Source organism: Bufo gargarizans, chromosome 11 (genome assembly GCF_014858855.1).
Source record: "Bufo gargarizans isolate SCDJY-AF-19 chromosome 11, ASM1485885v1, whole genome shotgun sequence".
Lineage (NCBI taxonomy): Eukaryota > Metazoa > Chordata > Amphibia > Anura > Bufonidae > Bufo > Bufo gargarizans.
Genome location: NC_058090.1, coordinates 55,396,433 through 55,413,909, shown reverse-complemented (window position 1 = coordinate 55,413,909; position 17,477 = coordinate 55,396,433).

The following is a 17,477-nucleotide window of genomic DNA, read 5'->3' as shown; positions in this document are numbered from 1 at the left end:
CAATATATTTTGATCAAAACACATCTAAGCCCGCCTACCGAACGTCAAGGTGGTCTCAGGTCAGGCGGGTCCTACGCTAAACCTACCTAAGCCGTTGGGCTTCTATGTTCAGGAGCGCAGACGCCGCACATATGGTGTGCTGCTCCTAGTAACCTCCATGTGCATCAAGCAACCAATGGGAGGAGAAGCAAGCACAGCCATATGTACCACCTAATTAAGGCGCTCATTGGATAGGGGAGGGGGGCAAAAGTGCAGAGGAATGCTACTCCCAAGGTACTAGGTGCGCATTCACACTTGAAGGTGCCACTCCCTCAAGCAAACACTACATAAACAAAAAAATCACAGAAAAAACTAAGATAAAAACATCCTGCACAATATGATACAAATTTGCGGATGTCCCTGGCCATATTATTGAAGAAAACCACAGAAATAAGATAATAATTTATAATAAGTGCATTATTATCTTATTTCTGTGGTTTTCTTCGGAAATGCCAAAATGCCTGAAGTCCAGTGTCAAGTACCCACAGTCAGTGATGGTCTGGGGTGCCATGTCAGCTGCTGGTGTTGGTCCACTGTGTTTTATCAAGGGCAGGGTCAATGCAGCTAGCTATCAGGAGATTTTGGAGCACTTCATGCTTCCATCTGCTGAAAAGCTTGGAGATGAAGATTTCATTTTTCAGCACGACCTGGCACCTGCTCACAGTGCCAAAACCACTGGTAAATGGTTTACTGACCATGGTATTACTGTGCTCAATTGGCCTGCCAACTCTCCTGACCTAAACCCCATAGAGAATCTGTGGGATATTGGGAAGAGAAAGTTGAGAGACGCAAGACCCAACACTCTGGATGAGCTTAAGGCCGCTATCGAAGCATCCTGGGCCTCCATAACACCTCAGCAGTGCCACAGGCTGATTGCCTCCATGCCACGCCGCATTGAAGCAGTCATTTCTGCAAAAGGATTCCCGACCAAGTATTGAGAGCATAACTGAACATAATTATTTGAAGGTTGACTTTTTTTGTATTAAAAACACTTTTATTTTATTGGTCGGATGAAATATGCTAATTTTTTTAGATAGGAAATTTGGGTTTTCATGAGCTGTATGCCAAAATCATCAATATTAAAACAATAAAAGGCTTGAACTACTTCAGTTGGTATGTAATGAATCTAAAATATATGAAAGTCTAATGTTTATCAGTACATTACAGAAAATAATGAACTTTATCACAATATGCTAATTTTTTTAGAAGGACCTGTATAGCCCAAACAGATTAACTAAGACGCTCATCACGTACCAGAAAACTGACCCCAAAGATGCTGGAAAATTTGGAGCAAGAAGCAGCATTGTTGGGATTCGAACCTGTGACCAGCCACATCCCAGGCGGTAGCCCTGCTTACTAGGCTACCGTCCTCTCTGGACGCTCCTCCCTGAAGCCTATTAGTTAACCTCAGTCTTGCCAAGCCTTGCTCATCACCCTTGATTCCCCCACAGCCCCTTGCACTCCAGTTTGCTGATTATTGAGCTCCTGAGCCTTGATCAAGCTTCTCCTCATCTGCTGCTCTTGCTACTACTGGAAATCTACTGCTGACCAGGAATTGACTACCGACTACTCTTCTGCTTTGTCCCTACCTACTGAACTGCTACCACCGTTGCCATACGTATTGTCTGACCACGCTTACTGCCGCCTGCTCTGACCCACCGCCTGCCTACCGACTACACCTCTGCCAGACTTCCTGCACCTAGTACCTGCCTGCGGTCCATGCCACTAGGCTCCACTCCTACCTCCAGCCAGCTGTCCTCTGACTCAGGTGAGCCCGTAGGACTGTTACAGAATAATCAGCCACACTATGGAGTCTGAAATGGCCACTCTGCGTAAGCAGGTCTCCAAACTTCAAGAATTTGGTAATACATATGAGGAGAAATTTTTGCCCAGCTCCAAGGCGTAGTCCAAAGCCAACAGAGCGAGATTATTGAACTACAGAGGCAACTCCTGGATGTCCGCGGCGCGGCTGCAGATACCCGCATGCCACTCCCATCAAGATTCGGCGGCGACAGACGCCAGTATCGGGGGTTTCTAAACCAATCTTTTTTCAGATGTACCCGGCCCCCTTCACCACCGAGAAAAAGAAGGTGCTATTCATGGTCAATCTCCTGACGGATGAAGCATTAGCATGGGCATCACCATACGTGGAGACTAACAGTCAGCTCCTGAACAACCTAAACAACTTCATCACCGCCATGAGCCAAGTCTTCGACGACCCCAACCGCTGCGCGACAGCCGAGGCGCGACTACATAGTCTGCGGCAAGGTAGACGCTCCGTCGCCGAATACACCGCTGAGTTTCGCCGTTGGGTCACGGACACCACCTGGAACCCAGCGGCACAGAGGAGCCAATTCCGGCGAGGCCTGTCCGAATTAATAAAGGACGAACTCGCCAGAGTTGAGGCCCCGGACGATCTGGATGACTTCATTCAGTTATGCATCCGGATAGATCAAAGACTCTCCGAGAGGAAGAAAGAGAGACTCTGGCCCTTGGACCACAGACCCACTTACTCCTTCTCTTCCACCGCCCAGCGCGACCCCCAGTCAGCAACTGAACCTATGCAGGTCGACGCTCTACGTAGGTCTCTATCCACAGCTGAGAAGGAGAGACGACTGGCCGAAAACCTCTGCCTCTACTGTGGGGAGGCGGGTCATTTTGCCATCAAATGTCCTCATAAGATCCGAAAGACTATTGCCGTCACGGAACTAAAGGAGCAACCACAGACTTCAACCCTGCCAGCAGCCCCTGAAAATAACAACACGACGGCTCTTGAATCCCACTTCATCGCCCCCATCCTCATCGACGTTGAGGGGCGACAACTCCCCTGTTCAGCGATGTTAGACTCCGGGGCGGGAGGCAACTTCATGGACCTAACCTTCGCCCGCGAAAAGAACATTCCACTGACAATCAAGGAAGCCCCCGTTGACCTGGAAACCGTCGACGGATCCCCACTCTCCTCGGGGCCGGCCACTCACGAGACCACCGAACTACAACTCCTCATAGAACCCGATCACCGCGAAAAGATCCACTTCTCACTGATCGCCTCCCCGAAGTTCCCGGTGATCTTGGGCATCCCATGGTTGGCCACCCACAACCCCTCGGTGGACTGGGAAACCCGCTGCATACGATTCCCGTCCGAGTTCTGCTCGCTAAATTGCTCCCACAAACCCGTCCTTCCACCCGAAGACACCACCATCTCAAAACTATCCGTCAAGGATCTGCTACCCCCTCAATACCGTGAGTTCCAGGATGTCTGCGACAAGAAAAACGCAGACAAGCTGCCACCACACCGACCCTACGACTGCCCTATAGAACTGTTGCCCGGGGCCGAAATACCCTTTGGCAGTATCTACCCCCTCTCAGAGCCTGAACTCAAGGCTCTGAAAGAGTACCTGGACGAAGACCGGAGGAAGGGGTTCATCCGGCCCTCCACCTCCCCCGTGGGAGCTCCCTTTTTCTTCGTAGAGAAAAAAGACTCCTCCCTGCGTCCCTGCATAGACTACAGAAAGCTTAACAACATAACTGTAAAAAAACGGTACCCGCTCCCACTGATTTTAGAACTCCTCGAGAGACTCCGGGCAGCGAAGATCTTCACTAAACTCGACCTTCGAGAGTTCAGTAGGTACTGACCAGGAATTGACTACCGACTACTCTGCTTTGTCCCTACCTACTGAACTGCTACCACCGTTGCCATCCGGAACATGGACACATGTACTGCTGTCACTAAAGATTTAGTAAAGCTTATGAGAGAATTATTATCTGCAGAAAACTATGATGAAGTTAAAGCAAGAAAGAGAATGAACAAGCTCTTTATGAGAGACTATGCTAGGTTCTTAGGTAGAACCACAATTACAAGTGGGACTTCCTTCGCTAGCAGAGGTGCCGCCCCCGTATCAGAGTCCTCAAATACTTCAGCCAAAAGAAAGGAATTAGCTGAATAACTTTCTGTCAAGAGATCAGAAATTAAGATAGAAGCTGCCATCGATGCGCAGCGCCAACTGGTGGCTGAAAAGGAAGCTGAAATTGAGGCACAGCGCCAACAGATAAAAAGTCTGGAAAGGCAAAAAGAAGTTAAGATCATAGAAGCCAGACTTAGAGTTACCGAAGAGGATATGAATCAGAGTAGTCTTAGGTTCAAATCTTTTTCTGCAGTGGCTTCTATATATGATCCTTTGGGATTCTTGGACCAAGTAATCCTCAGAGCAAAAGAAATACTACAAGAATTATGCAGACAGAAGTTGGGATGGGAGTCCATACCTGAAAATTTGAGGCCAAAGTGGGAGAGTTGGATAAGAGACTTATAAAACTTAAGAGACGTTCGGATACCCAGATGTTTATACCTCATGATTTTGGAAAGTAGAAGAAAATAGAACTTCATCACTTTTCAGATGCCAGTAGTTAAGTCAGTGCTACTACATCAGTTATGGGGAAGGCCAAAATGGCACATAGTAGTATACAGACAATACAGCAGCTGTTGTTTTCACATCAGTAAGAAAGTTTCTGAGAGGAGAATTGGAGTTGAACATAGATGAATAATATTTTTGGACAGACTCACAAGTTGTCCTAGGATACATAAACAACAAAGCTCGAAGATTCCATATCCTTGTCACCAACAGAGTTGAGAAAATTCAGGAAATAACAAATCCAGAACATTGGCATCACATTGACACAAAGCATAACCAAGCAGATAGTGCTTAAAGAGGCCTAAATGTAACAGAATTGATCACAGGCCCAGAGTTCCTTTGGGAAAAGTAAAGGTTACACAGAATTGTCTTTCGGTGATCCAAAAGTAAAAGTTGTACAAACATTGAGCACTGCTGCCAAGTGTCAAGATGACATACTTGAAAGATGAGCCAGATGTTCAAAATGGAATAAGGTCATAAATGTAGTAGCTCGAATTCAACGTTTGGCAAAGGGAATCAGAAAGAAGGAATTATTGAATGTAAAGGAAAGAATGAAAGCTGAAGAAACAGTCATAAGACTCATTCAACAGAGATTCTACAGTGAAGAGTTGAAGAGACTTAGTCAAGAACCTAAAAGGCTTCCAACCAACCACCCATTGTACAAGCTTAATCTTGTTCTGCAATATGGTATACTGAAGGTGGGAGGGAAACTGGAAAATGCATCGTTATCTAGCAGAGTGAAGCAAAATTCTATCTTCACAAGTTTGATTATTGATCACTACCACAACAAATCCTTGCACCAGGGAAGAAGCTTTACCCAAAGCTGTTTGAAAGAAGGTGATTACTGGATAGTGAAAGGAAGCAAATTTATAGCAAAGTATATAAGTAAATGTGTAGTCTGCAGAAAGGCACATAGACCTACCGAAGAACAAAGGATGGCAGATTTACCGGCAGATCGTGTAAACCCATCACTACCATTTCTTTATAGCTGAATGGATTGTTTTGGCCCATTTATCACCAAACAGAACCGCAAGGAGTCATAGAGATATGGACTAATATTTACATGTCAGAGCTCCAGAGCAATTCACCTGGAAATGTTAGAGGATATGTGAACTGACGCATTTATGAATGCCTTGAGATGTTTTATAGCCATTAGAGGAAATGTCAAAGAGCTTAGATCTGACCAAAGATATAATTTTGTCGGAGCAAAGAATGAATTGAAGAAAGCTCTAAAAGAGATTCATAAAGAAAAAGTATTTGTTAGAGAAACAGTGTGATTTTCACATGAATGCTCCACATGCAAGCCATACAGGAGGAGTTTGGGAAAGAAAATTTGGAACTGTAAGAAATGTGCTAAGTTCAGTGTTGAAAAGCAACGCCAGAAGAATGATGCTTCACTTAGGACCCTATTCTATGAAGTAATGTCTATTGTTAACAGTCGTCCACTTACAGTTGATAACATCAATGCTCCAACAAGTTTGGACCCTTTAACTCCCAAACATCTACTTCACCTTAAGTCTGATTACATACAGACACCACCTGACACCTGGCAAGTTCACCAAAGAGGATTTATATGCTAAAAGCAGATGGCAAAGAGTTCAATATCTATCAGATCAGTTTTGGAATAGCTGGAGAAAAGAGTACTTCTTATGTTAAGAAGTAAATGGCAAACACCCAGAAGAATTGTCCAAGTTGGTGACATAGTGTTAGTGAAAGAAGAAGATTTACCTAGATGTCAATGGAAATTGGCCAAAGTTCTAAAAGTTCAAAAGGATGAAAACAAACTAGTAAGAAGAGTGTTGTTACAAATAGGAGACTCAAAACCTGACAAAAAAGGAAAACGTCTCACTACTCTACTCTACTCTACTCTACAGAAGTTAGTTGTTCTACTTGAGAGTGATAAAAGACTTGAGAGTTGAGAACATGATGGCAAATTCCTCAAATTCATGTTTAAGTCCTACTACTGAGAACATAGAATTATAGGTAAGTTTGGTGGGAATGTAGATGGCCAGCTACGACCTGTCCTAGGTTGCTAACATAGTTTTATATGTTTATACAGCTAGACCTGCCAATAACATTAATACAGTTCCCATGTTTGTGTGTTAAAGACAAAAACAGAGTTATTTACAGTGACTACGTGTTTGGATGTCATATAACTGTTATATATAATGTGTTCACAGTAGCAGAAAGGATAATATGCCTTTAAGATTCATTATATTATGTGAGGTAAGCTCAGTGACACAGCAGAAACAACAGAGTTAAACTGTTGTTGCTGGGCAGGAATCTACACCAATCACAGCCAGCCTCACACACAGCAGGAGTCTTGGCCAATCACAGCCAGCCTCACACACAGCCTGTTTGGGAAATTCCCTAGCAGGAGTTGCTAGAAATTATTATTCACCAGAGAGAAGCTGAACAGACATTCACTCCACTAACAGAAGTGTTTTATGGAAGCAGAGAGGCCAAAATAGGTATTTAAAACAGTTATATAATGTCCCTACTGTTAATATAGTGATTAGAACTGTATACTGAACCAGTTATATGTGTGTTTAATTACAGTTCCACCATTCAATTGTAAACTATAAAGTTCACAATTCAAATTCCATATTGCAATCCAAATTGCATACAACCATACCAGATCATACTCAACCAATCTGGAAATAATTACATTACTGCTAGCTGCATATTGCAAATTGCAACCAAATTCAGCAAGTGAACTATTAGTTAGACCTCAGATATACCTCTCAGAGAGATCATAAAGTGCTTAAATAACTTAAAGTGAGAGTACAGATGCTCAAGAGAGAAAAATATCCACCATTTCATGTTGAATGACAAGATTGAACAGTTGAACCACCATCTTATGCATACTGCCATTTTGTGATATCTTTTCAACACGTGTTATGTAAATGGGCTATCTGCTGCGAAGGCGGCAGTGTTATATATGAAGAAAAGTCTAAGTTAATAAAGAAGTTATTTCAAGCATTTTGTGTGCTCTTTAAACCTGCTGTTTTTATAGAATGGCGCTAGAGGGATTACAGAGTAATAGACAGTCTGGTTAGACTAAAAGTCAGAGATACCAAAATTCTTCTAATGCCACAGCGCAAAAGGCACTTCATAGTGCTGCGTCTGCCACAGGAGGTTCAACTGCTGAGACCATTATTGATCACAAAAATGTGAGTCCTATATATATATATTCCCCTGTATCCTCAGTGGAATAATGTATCTGAACAGAAGGCCCTTCTGTCCTTTTGAGATAATGGGGAACCTGAAGTTTATTGTCCTTACTAGTATGCAAAGAAGTATGTAGCCACAATAAACATGTCACAGATCAGAGGGTGTGAACCCACTGTGCTACTGACTGGCTATACTCTGGAGGTGCGTGTCTAAGCAACTACCTGGTATTCACTAGAGCCTCAGATGGTGAGGATAGACTTGAGCCATTAGGGTAGTTGCCAGGGGCTACTCCAGAGCAATCCCTGAGTCAGTGCCAGCTGGTCCAGGCAGACCAGGAGATACCTGGGTAGATACCAGAAGTACACACATAGTAAGGCAGGTGGGGTCGTTACCAGGAGCAAAAGTGCAGTACCGAAGAATGAGGCAGAGGCATAGTCAGACAGGCAAAAGGTCAGGGCAGGCGGCACAGGTCAGCAATCCGGGTCGGCAACAGGAGAGACAAGTCAAACAGGCAGGGATAAGACGATAAGCAGAGTCCAGGAACAAAGGATAAATCAGAAGCACACGAGCGTATTAGGAACCAACAAACTCAAGGACCTTGACACTGAGGCATCTGGGAAGGGGGCTGAGCCACTTAAGTACCTGCAGGAGAGCCTGGGTTGGTCAGCGAGGTCACCTAACCTAACCCACACAGCCCAGAGATTGATGCGCTCCGCCCTTAGAGCAGTGTAACCCAAAACCAGCCAACCTCATGCTGTGTCCAGGGCTGAGTGGAAACTGTGGAGCAGAATCCTCAAAAGCAATACCACCTACAGAAACAGAGCCCAGGACCGCAGCGGTGAAATGGGAAGCACCCAGTGGTGTGCCCAGAGGATGGCGGGGGGGGGGGGGGAGTCCGACCCGGGTGTTGCCAGAACAGAAGCAATGAGCGCTTCCATCAATACAGATGGAAGCACTCATTGCTTTTCCCTTTATAAGATGCAGTGCATTTTATAAAGGGAATACAAACCGGATTCCCAAAAAGTTGGGACACTAAACAAATTGTGAATAAAAACTGAATGCAATGATGTGAAGATGGCAAATGTCAATATTTTATTTGTAATAGAACGTAGATGACAGATCAAACGTTTAATCCGAGTAAATGTATCATTTTAAAGGGATAATACGTTGATTCAAATTTTCACGGTGTCAACAAATCCCAAAAAAGTTGGGACAAGTAGCAATAAGAGGCTGGAAAAAGTAAATTTGAGCATAACGAAGAGCTGGAAGACCAATTAACACTAATTAGGTCAATTGGAAACACGATTGGGTATAAAAAGAGATTCTAAGAGTGGCAGTGTCTCTCAGAAGCCAAGATGGGTAGAAGATCACAAATTCCCACAATGTTGCACAGAAAGATAGTGGAGCAATATCAGAAAGGTGTTACCCAGCGAAAAATTGCAAAGACTTTGCATCTATCATCATCAACTGTGCATAACATCATCCGAAGATTCAGAGAATCTAGAACAATCTCTGTGCGTAAGGGTCAAGGCCGTAAAACCATACTGGATGCCCGTGATCTCCGGGCCCTTAAACGACACTGCACCACAAACAGGAATGCTACTGTAAAGGAAATCACAGAATGGGCTCAGGAATACTTCCAGAAACCATTGTCAGTGAACACAATCCACCGTGCCATCCGCCATTGCCAGCTAAAACTCTACAGTGCAAAGAAGAAGCCATTTCTAAGCAAGATCCACAAGCTCAGGCGTTTTCACTGAGCCAGGGATCATTTAAAATGGAGTGTGGCAAAATGGAAGACTGTTCTGTGGTCAGACGAGTCACGATTCGAAGTTCTTTTTGGAAATCTGGGACGCCATGTCATCCAGACCAAAGAGGACAAGGACAACCCAAGTTGTTATCAACGCTCAGTTCAGAAGCCTGCATCTCTGATGGTATGGGGTTGCATGAGTGTGTGTGGCATGGGCAGCTTGCATGTCTGGAAAGGCACCATCAATGCAGAAAAATATATTCAGGTTCTAGAACAACATCTGCTCCCATCCAGACGTCATCTCTTTCAGGGAAGACCCTGCATTTTTCAACAAGATAATGCCAGACCACATTCTGCATCAGTCACAACATCATGGCTGCGTAGGAGAAGGATCCGGGTACTGAAATGGCCAGTCTGCAGTCCAGATCTTTCACCTATAGAGAACATTTGGCACATCATAAAGAGGAAGGTGCAACAAAGAAGGCCCAAGACGATTGAACAGTTAGAGGCCTGTATTAGACAAGAATTGGAGAGCATTCCTATTTCTAAACTTGAGAAACTGGTCTCCTCGGTCCCCAGACGTCTGTTGAGTGTTGTAAGAAGAAGGGGAGATGCCACACAGTGGTAAAAATGGCCTTGTCCCAACTTTTTGGGGATTTGTTGACACCATGAAATTCTGATTAAACATATTTTTCCCTTAAAATGGTACATTTTCTCAGTTTAAACTTTTGTTCCGTGATTTATGTTCTATTCTGAATAAAATATTAGAAGTTGGCACCTCCACATCATTGCAATCAGTTTTTATTCACGATTTGTATAGTGTCCTAACTTTTTTGGAATCCGGTTTGTACTAGTGAATGCTTCCATAATGTAAGCGCTCACTAGTCTGCAGTAGGAGAGGGAGAGCAGCTCTGTGAGAGCTGTACAGTACTTACCCCTCCTCCTGCTCGCTCTTCTCAGGGCCGGCGCTGCTGTGTCCTGGCTGCCTGCAGCGTCAGGACGTACAGAGCGCACTCTGACCTGACGCTGCAGGAGGTCAGATGACCGCAGCATGGGCCCTGAGAAGAGAAGACAGCCAGAACAGGGAGAGTGGTGGCAGGAGAGGTAAGTGACTTTATTATCATGTCTGATCTGAGGTCTGACATGGATGTTTAATGGGGGGTCTGGAGAGGTCTAATGGGAGTCTGGAGTGGTCTATGGGGGGTCAGGAGGTCTAACTGGGGGGGTTAGGAGGTCTGACTAGGGGTATGGAGGTCTGATGGGGGGGTATGGAGTGGTCTAATGGGGGTCTGGAGATCTGACTGGGGGGTCTGAAGGTCTATGTCACGGCCACGGTTATGGTCGTGACTCCTTGGGAGCCGCATACAGTTGCCCGCGGTTGTGGTTGTTGTGTCAACCGCAGCTGAGGCATAATGTAGTTGGCCTCAGTGCGGTTGCCGCGGACAACAGCTATGTGTGCGGTTCCCGGGGAGTTGTGTGCGTGTGTGGATGCACTTTGTTTGTATGTCTGGTGTGCACTTGTTGTTGATTGGTGCGCACGGACATCTTCCTTATGCACTTTGTTTGTATGTCTGGTGTGCACTTGTTGCTGATTAGTGCGCACGTACATCTTCCTTTCACTGTGGCTGCCCGTGGCAGCGTCTGGTATGTTGTACATGTGGTGGCAGTGTCCTGGCCTTCGGGCTGTCTTTCTGGACGGCTGCCACCCATGTCGTTGCCAGCGGCAACCGCCACAGTGTGATCTGTTGGACACTTCCCCTTTCTGTGACTTTCCCTTCTGTGGTGCTGGAAGGGTTAACTCCCTTCCCAGTGTGTGAGTGATGTCACTGGGTGTGTCTGACTGTGGGTGTGGCTTCTTGGCCTATAAAGCCTGAGTGTTTTGCATGGTTCAGTAGGTTGCTTCAGCCCTGCTAGCTGGAGCAGCCTCCTGTGTATTTGACCTGCCTGTGAGAGCCACCCCTGTGGTCATACTATCACGGCTGAGGATGGGAGAAATCCTCAGCCGTGCGATGCCCGATGATGAAAAGGCTACTCGGCCATGAGCACAGGATAGGGAGCAGGTCACCTCCTCACGCGTCCCTAACCTGACCCTAACTCCTAACCAGCATGGGCCGACCTTTAAGGTAGGAGGACCCATGCGCAGGAACCTCGGAGCCCTATCTTACCCTCCGCAGATCCCTGTGCTAGGAGCTGGGTAAGACGACCTACTCCTCCTTGGCACGGAAGAGCAGGAGTCTCAATGGCCAAGCTGTTGGGAAAAGGGGAACACTAACAGACTAATGGAAATGGCAGGTGAACTAAGTAGTTCCACCAACCTGCCACAGCCTTGCTGACTGGATCCCTCAAGAGACAGGAATCCAGAACCATTAGCTGCACCAAACATAGAAAGCTCCCAACATAAAGACATCAACAAGAACAATAATTTTATGACCACAGGGGTGGCTCTCACAGGCAGGTCAAATACACAGGAGGCTGCTCCAGCTAGCAGGGCTGAAGCAACCTACTGAACCATGCAAAACACTCAGGCTTTATAGGCCAAGAAGCCACACCCACAGTCAGACACACCCAGTGACATCACTCACACACTGGGAAGGGAGTTAACCCTTCCAGCACCACAGAAGGGAAAGTCACAGACAGGGGAAGTGTCCAACAGATCACACTGTGGCTGTTGCTGCTGGCAACGACATGGGTGGCAGCCGTCCAGAAAGACAGCCCGAAGGCCAGGACACTGCCACCACATGTACAACATACCAGACGCTGCCACGGGCAGCCACAGTGAAAGGAAGATGTACGTGCGCACCAATCAGCAACAAGTGCACACCAGACATACAAACAAAGTGCATAAGGAAGATGTCCGTGCGCACCAATCAACAACAAGTGCACACCAGACATACAAACAAAGTGCATCCACACACGCACACAACTCCCCGGGAACCGCACACATAGCTGTTGTCCGCGGCAACCGCACTGAGGCCAACTACATTATGCCTCAGCTGCGGTTGACACAACAACCACAACCGCGGGCAACTGTATGCGGCTCCCAAGGAGTCACGACCATAACCGTGGCCGTGACAGTCTAATGGGGTCTGATTGGTGGTCTGGAGGTCTGATTGGGGGTCTGGAGGTTTAATGGGGGTCTGATTGGACGTCTGGAGGTCTGACTGGAGGGTTTAGAGGTCTAATGGGGGTCTGGAGGTCTGAATGGGGGGTCTAGAGGTCTAATCAGGGTCTGATTGGGGGTCTGGAGGCCTAATGGGGGTCTGATTGGGGGTCTGGAGGTCAAATGGGCGTCTGATTGGGGGTTTGGAGGTCTGACTGGGTGGTCTAGAGGTCTAATGGGGGTCTGATTAGGGGTTTGGAGGTCTGACTGGGGGGTCTAGAGGTCTTATGGGGGTCTGATTGGTGGGTCTAGAGGTCTAATGGGGGTCTGATTGGGGGTTTTGCAGGTCTGATATGGGGGTCTAATTGAGGGTCTGGATGTCTGACTGGGGGTCTACAGGTCTAATGGGGGTCTGATTGGGTGTATGGGGGTCTGACTGGGGGGTCTAGAGGTTTAATGGGGGTCAAATATGGGGGTCTGGAGGTCTAGTATGGAAGTCTAATGGGGGTCGGGAGGTCTGATATGGGGGTCTGGTCTGAGGTGTGATATGTGGGTCTGGAGGTCTAATGGGGGTCTTATATGGCATCTTATCTGAGGTCTGATATTGGGCCGGGGTCTTACATGAAGGTCTAATGGGGGTCTGATCTGAGGCTTAAAACTGGGGTCTTATATGGGGTCTGACATAGAGGTCTAAAGGGGGTTTGGTCTGAGATTGGGGGATATCATTTAGGGTTTTATATGGGGGTCTGATCTGAAAGGAAGGTGTTTTTTTTTTACTAGCGCACAATATAAAGGGGTGTTTTTGTACTGACGCATCTGTGTGGTACCAGTATTTTCAGGTGGACTGTTTTTGCAGGAAACTATTGGGGAGCACAGTGGACACAGTATTGGGGGTGGCAGGATGGGGTGTCGAAAAGGGGGGAGGATGATGGAAAAGTAGGAAAGTAAGATGTCTGTTTGTTAAACTCTGCAGAGACAAGGCGTGACTGAAAGAAGTCACCATGGTGGTCTGGTCTAACAGCAGAAGAAGAGGAAAGATAATATCTACATCAGAGAAGAGAAGTCACTGGATGTAAGAGGTACATGTGTATGACCCTGTATGTTCTGTAGCGCTGTATGTAATGTTTTCCAAGTATGTCTTTAAACGGGTTGTCCGCTTTTTTTTTTTTTGGCATGAGCGCTGCCTTTTCTGCTCTGTTTACCTGCTCATCACTGCAAATGCTACGGCGAGCAGGTGAACAGAACAGTGAAAACATCTCTCATTTGAGCGCTGCCCTCTCTTCAAACAGCTGGGACCTGGAGTCAGAGGGCATTACTACAATGAAGGAGACACAGTGGGCATTATTACTGTGAAGGGGGCACAATGGGGATTTCTACTATGGAGGGGGCACAGAGGGTATTACTAGCACAGTCGGCATTACTACTATTAAGGGGTCACAATGGGCATTATTACTGTGAAGGAGCAAAATGGGCATCATTACTATGAAGGGGGCACAGTGGGCATTATTACTATAAAGGGGGCACAATGGCGATTATTACTATGAAGTGGACACAATGGGGATTATTGCTGTGAAGGGAGCACAATGGGGATTATTACTGTGAGGGGGGCACAATGTGGGCATAACTACTGTGAGAGGGCACAATGTGGGGATAACTACTGTGAGGGGACACACGTCTGTACAAAACTACTGTGAAGGTTGTACAATGAGGGCAATACTACTGTGAGGGGGTACAAAATTTTTAAGTATTGGGGAGGGGGGTGTCAGAGAAAGGACCCACCACGGGTGCCAAACACCCCGGGCATGCCACTGGAGCACGGCACCCGGGACCACATCGATAAGCAGGGGAACAGCGGCGTACAGCAGCCGCTGTTACAACACAATACCTTTCTCTGACAAATACACAGCAATCCCCCTTGTATGGCCATTGAACTCTCTGCTGCATTCAGTAACTCTTTCCCTCAAGGGTTGGCATATATGCTGCCACTTAGCTTTGTAATCCACAGTGGAAGGAAGCTACCATGTTAAGCTCTGGTCTCTTGCTGCACACACATGCAAAGCTTACACTAGACTGAATTACTTCCTCCTAGAGAGGAAGTGGTGGTGCCAGCCCAGACTAGCAACAGTAGCTATACAGTCTGTTCGACACACAGTGCACAGAATACAGTGACATCAACAGTTGCAGCGAGGACACTGCATACTCCCTTCTTTGAAGAAAGACTGTCTGGAAGACAGAGAGAGAAGGCGTATATCGTACCATATTTTCATTCTTGTATTCTGCTGACTTCTTCCTGCAAAAGACCATAGTTAGACACGTATGAAGCAGTTATGCATATAAATAGCAGCCAGGGTGACAGCACAGAAGTCTGCACAGGCGCATCAGGCAGAGGACTGTGCGCACGCGCGAGATGTTGGAGCAGAAGGAGGGGGGAGGGAGGGAGAGCCGGAGGCGTCACACAGGATTCTGAGGCGGCGCTGATGTCAGGAAAGGAGGAGCAGGGCACGAACGGCGGCGGGTGCGGGCGGCAGCTTGGAGCCATTTACATCCCCTTGGGCACCTTATTTTTATGAATGACAGGTTAGTAATAGTGTTTTTTAGGCAAAATGAGCCTACAGATTTCAGTTATAAGACCACATTAGGAATCACTAAAGCTCCATGAACATAATCATATTTTTATCTGGAGGGGGTAAAAACTGGTGACAGAATCCCTTTAAAGGGCATAGTTCACAATATCCATTTGACTGTGGGTGATGCTCATGTTGAGGATATGTCATGTTTCGTCCTAAGCGGATTACCTACTCCTCTAGTGTTGGGGCTACCTTGGCTCACTAAACATAACCTCACCATTGATTGGCAAGCAAGGCAAATAAATGGTTGGAGTGACTTTTGCAGAGAGAATTGCCTCACGGCGTCTCTTTCAGAGGTTTCTACCAAGACTGTACCATCTTTTCCCTCAGAATTTTCGGATGTGTTTTCCGAGAGTGGTGTCCAGGAGCTGCCCCCTCACCCGCAGTACGATTGCCCTATTAATCTCATCCCAGGCGTCAAAATCTCGTTTATGCAATCTCTCCCAACCTGAAAGAGTCGCTATGCGTACTTATATCTCTGAGAGCCTGAGAAAGGGACACATACGACCCTCGAAGTCACCTGTTGCCGCTGTTTCTTTTTTGTTAAGAAAAAGATGGGTCTTTAAGACCTTGTCTGGATTTCAGGGAGCTGAACAGTATCACTATTCGTGACCCTTATCCGCTTCCTCTGATCCCGGACCTGTTTAACCAGATTGTTGGGGCTAAAGTTTTTTCTAAGTTGGATTTAAGAGGGGCATACAACCTGGTCAGGGTCAGAGAAGGAGACGAATGGAAGACGGCCTTCAATACCCCTGAGGGCCATTTTGAGAATTTGGTTATGCCTTTTGGTTTGATGAATGCTCCGGCCGTCTTCCAACATTTTGTGAACAGCATTTTTTATCATTTAATGGGGAAATTTGTACTGGTGTATCTAGATGACATTTTGATTTTTTTCTCCTGATTTCAAAACTCATAGGGACCACCTACGTCAGGTCTTGCTCATTCTGCGGGAGAATAAATTGTACGCTAAACTGGAAAAATGTGTTTGGGGTTCCGGAGATTCAATTTCTTGGTTTTCTTCTCTCCGCTTCTGGTTTTCGCATGGACCCTGAGAAGGTCCACGCTGTGTTTGATTGGGAGCTTCCTGAGAATCAGAAGGCGCTGATGCGTAAGCGCCAGCACCTCAGAAGGCAGGGTTAGCATGGCCAACATGTGGAAAAGCTTTGTCACCTCACCGCAACAACTGGCCCCAACTGTTGATATGGAGCGTGTTAGCAGGAGGCAGCATTTGAACAACATTGTGGAACAGTACCTGTGCACACGCCTACACGTACTGACTGATGGTTCTGCCCCATTCAACTTCTGGGTCTCCAAATTGTCCACATGGCCAGAGCATGCCCTGTATGCCTTGGAGGTGCTGGCCTGCCCTGCAGCCAGTGTACTCTCTGAACGTGTATTTAGCACGGCAGGAGGCGTCATTACAGACAGACGCAGCCGCCTGTCCACAGCCAATGTGGACAAGCTCACGTTCATTAAAATGAACCAGGCTTGGATCCCTCAGGACTTGTCTGTACCTTGTGCAGAATAGACAGTTCTAACAGCCTCAACCATCCATCCTTGTACTCAAGTGCACTTATTCCTTTTTCTTTTTTTTTTATATGTCCCAATATTTTGGGGGAAACCCCTATGTAAAAATGCAAAATAACACACATCTGTGTTGGCTACCTATTCCTCCTTCGCCGCCGCTTCCATCTAGACCGCTACGTGAGCCTACACGGCCACATCCACCCATTCACAGCCTCCTCAACCTCTTCCTCCTACATCATTCCTAATTTTAATTTTTTTAAGGTCTTTTATGTTTTTTTAATTCATTTCCCTATCCACATTTATTTGCAGTGCATTTGCCATGCTCTTAAGCACATTTTGCTGCCTTTTGCAGCCCTCTAGCTCTTTCCATTACATTTTCACAGCCATTTTAGTGCTCAAAAGTTCGGGTCCCGATTGACTTCAATGGGGTTCGGGTTCGGGGTCAAGTTTGGGTCCTGAACCCGAATTTTTTTTTCAAGTTCGGCCGAACTTGCCGAACCCGAACATCCAGGTGTCCGCTCAACTCTATTTGTAAACTTCAGATATTTGGGGTATCTCTTTAGGCTACTTTCACACTCGCGTTTGGTGCGGATCCGTCATGGATCTGCACAGACGGATCCGTTTAGATAATACAACTGATCCGTTTGTATTATCTTTAACATAGCCAAGACGATCCGACTTGAACACCATTGAAAGTCAATGGAGGACGGATCCGTTTTCTATTGTGCCAGATTGTGTCATAGAAAACGGATCCGCCCCCATTGACTTGCATTGTGTGTCAGAACGGATCCGTTTGGCTCAGTTTCGTTAGACGCAGCGTTTTGGTGTCGGCCTCGAAAGTGTAATGGAGACGG